The 3,692-nt window shown below is 51.5% G+C and overlaps 1 pseudogene; it reads left to right on the top strand.

The window, feature by feature from the left end:
• The first annotated feature begins 853 nt into the window (after positions 1-853).
• LOC113621631 (transcription initiation protein SPT3 homolog) lies at positions 854-1,938 on the top strand (annotated as a pseudogene).
• The last annotated feature ends 1,754 nt before the right edge of the window (positions 1,939-3,692 follow it).

Raw genomic sequence — 3,692 nt, forward strand, 5'->3', positions numbered from 1 at the left:
CCCTCCCCTTCCATGCCCCAGCAAGCAATACTGTGGTGTAAACAGCCCCTCAGCGGTCTGGTCCGGCAGGGCTGAGCCCTTTGCCCCCAGGGGTAACCAGCTCCGATTGGCTTTGCCTCCTCCCCTGGTCACTCTTCCCAGCCACCCACCACTCCTATTTTCTGGGGTGAGTCATCTGCTCTGCATTCTGGGGAGACCCAAGCTAAGACCTAGGGCTCTGTGCCCCCTGGTTATGTAACTGAGTGCGTGGGCAGGGCTGAGATGACTCGGGTCAGAAGGCAGGGGGTGGGGCCTACATGTTAATTCCACATCCCTGGTGGCGCAGTGGTTAAGAATCCGCCTGCCGGAGAGTGGTGGGGGCGTTCGTAGCCCTCCCTCCTCCACCTCCGCCAACCCCCGCCCCACAGAGAGAGGCGAGCTCACGCCATCTTGTCCCCCCGGACGCGCCCAGCCACCCTTTCCCTTTAGACACGCTCGGCGCCTCCCCTCCCCGCCCCGCGTCCCTTTCCAGGCGTGTCCCCGGCCGCCGCCACCGCCGCCAAAACCGAACCATCTCTAACCCCACATTCTCCACGCGCGACGCGCAGCCGGGTCTACAAGCGTTCCTAGAACAGAGATGAGCTATCTGGAATAAGGCCAGCAAGTGACCTGTCCATTTAAGCCACAGACGAATAATACTGCAGCCAGCCCAATATCTACTGCCACTTCAGGTAGTGGAAGAACAGGGAAGTCTATAAGCTTTGCAGCAGAATTGCAGAGTATGATGCGAGACAGAGGCTGTCCATTGCCACTGCATGTGGATGAATCTAGCTGTGGTTGGAGAAAGTGCATCTTGCCAAAATATATGGGTTTTCTTTAGGTGATTCTAGGAGGCCTCTCCGTGAAACAGCAGTTTTGGTAGAAGATGTAGTACACACTCAGTTAATTAACCTGTTACAGCACGCTGCTGAAGTTTCTCAACTTCGGGGAGCAAGGGTAATCTCTGCTGAAGATTTTCTGTTTTTGATGCACAAAGATAAGAAAAAACTTAGAAGACTGCTAAAGTACATGTTTTTCCGAGACTACAAATCAAAGATTGTCAAAGGCATCGACAAGGATGATCTTCTGGAAGACAAATTGAGTGGCAGCAATAATGTGAACAAAAGATAAAAAGCTCAAGACTTTCTCAACTCTATTGACCAAACAGGAGAATTCTTGGCAATGTTTGAAGATGATGAAATTGATGAAGTTAAACAAGAAAGAATGGAGAGAGCAGAAAGACAAACTCGAATTATGGATTCAGCTCAATATGCAGAATTCTGTGAAAGTAGACGATTAAGTTTCTCCAGAAAAGCCTCCAAATTTCGAGACTGGTTGGACTGCAGCAGTTTGGAGATAAAGCCCAATGTTGTCGCTGTGGAAATTTTAGCATATTTAGTGTACGAAACTGTGGCACAGTTAGTGGACCTGGCTCTCCTCATGAAGCAGGACGTGGTAACCAAGGCAGGAGACCCCTTCAGCCATGCCATTTCTGCCACCTTCATTCAGTATCACAGCTCTGCTGAGGGATCTTTCCTGAGGTCCTACCCAGACTCTCCTGAGAACACACCTCCTCCTACACCAAGCGCTCCATCGTCTGGATCACGGCTCTCAGGGAGAACCACATCAGGATCCCTAGGGAATGGGAGTGCGAGACAAGACTCAGCTAAAACCAAACGAAGGAAAAGAAAAAAGAGCATCGCGGCCTGTGGTGTTGAGGCTCACATCAATGCCATCCAGCCCTGACACATCAGAGAGGCCGTTCAACGCTACGGCCACAAGACTGGCCCCCCTTCCACATTCACAAGTGCCTACCGCAGGAATGGGATGGCTTTTCTGGCCTGCTGATGTGACTGTGACTGCGACAACAGGAAAGGCAATGTTATATTAAGGTGATTTCTGTTCCCCTCCTTGGGCAAAATAAAATACAAGTTTACCTTCTCCACAAAACAAACAAAAATAGAATCTGCCTGCCAATGCAGGAGACATGGGTTCAAGCCCTGGTCAGGGAAGATCCCACATGCCGTGGAGCAACTAAGCCCGTGCGCCACAAGTACTGAGCCTGTGCTCTAGGGCCTGCGAGCCACAACTACTGAAGCCCGTGTGCCATAGCTACTGAGGCCCACGTGCCTAGAGCCCATGCTCCACAGCAAGAGAAGCCACTGCAAGGAGAAGCCCATGCACAGCAAGGAAGAGTAGCCCCTGCTCGCTGCAACTAGAGAAAGCCCACGCACAGCAACGAAGACCCAACACAGCCAATAAATAAATAAATAAATAATAAATATATGTGCTACTCCCATTTTATTGCCCTGATTAGTTCAGTGGACCCTGAGTCAATGGTCAGCTCTACCAGCCTGGTCCTGGGGAGTCAGAAAAATTGGGAACCCTGTGTAAATACCTAGTTTCCCAGGTACCAAGAAAAGAGATATGAGTATTTCTCAATTGCTTTAGAACACATAGTGGGGAGGGGTGTGTTTGGCACATCAGAGAAAACTCCATCTGACATTCCAAAAAGACCAATTTACTTGTCTCTCACCCTCCTTCCTCTCTTCTTTCCTACTTTTCCCTTCCCTCTCCTACTAGGGATAATGACTCAGTGCTTTCCCTCAGCTAGACCCAATGGCAGTGTGACCTCAGGTAAACAGGGCTTCTGTTCCCCTCTGGAGGAACCCAGGTAGGAGGGCATGTTTCCGCATGAGGGTGGACTCTTATAGCCCTCCCCTCAGACCCTGTCCAGCTCCACCCCTCTCGGCATTTTCCAGATGTAAGTTCCCAATACTTTCTGCCCTCAGGGGTCTGGCTGAGAAGGGCAAGCCCTCACCTGGTGTTCAAGCCACACACCGACCAAGCCTTGCCTGGCCCCCACTACCTCCTCATCAGACACACTAGCTGCCTGGGGCAGCCAAAAATTCCAATTAAGAGCATCATCTTGGGGCTTCCCTGGTGGCGCAATGGTTTACAGTCCGCCTGCTGATGCAGGGGACACGGGTTCGTGCCCCGGTCTGGGAAGATCCCACATGCCACGGAGCGGCTGGGCCCGTGAGCCATGGCCGCTGAGCCTGCGCGTCCGGAGCCTGTGCTCCGCAACGGGAGAGGCCACAACAGTGAGAGGCCAGCGTACCGCAAAAAAAAAATCAGCATAGATGGATTGAAAAGTGAATCCCTCCACAAATAGTAGTTTGTCTAATAGTAAAGCAAATCAGAACTTATGTAATGCAAACATGTCTGTGAGTGGGAGAGGACAAGACAAGGGCAGAAAATGTGAATCAGGTTCTGCTAAAAAGCAGGCACCTGCTGGCTCCAGGTGCCTCTGAGGACCTGCCCTCAGGGAAGATGTCGGGGTTCCTGTTATTAAATCATTCATCCCCTTCCCTGCAAAAAGTGCCAAAGAGGAGGAGTTACTTCTCCTTGCCCCTTCACCGAGAAGATGGAAGCCCTAGAACATCAAGGTATGACTCACCCTCTCCACCTCCGCTCTCTCCTATCTCCAACCCCACCTGCTCCCTCACCCTCTCTCCTGACCATTGACAACAGAGGGTGAGTAAAGCCAGGAGGCAACAGGGGATGCCAGGAGCTGCACAGTTTATAGACTCTTGGCAGACTTTTGGAGAGGGAAGTGGCTGAGAGAGAAGGAAGGAGGGAATGTGCCTCAAGGCTTATGCCAAGGCAGAACT

This window comes from Aethalodelphis obliquidens, unplaced genomic scaffold (genome assembly GCF_003676395.1).
Source record: "Aethalodelphis obliquidens isolate GAN/ISIS:26980383/991018 unplaced genomic scaffold, ASM367639v1 scaffold9, whole genome shotgun sequence".
In the NCBI taxonomy this organism is placed as follows: Eukaryota; Metazoa; Chordata; class Mammalia; order Artiodactyla; family Delphinidae; genus Aethalodelphis; species Aethalodelphis obliquidens.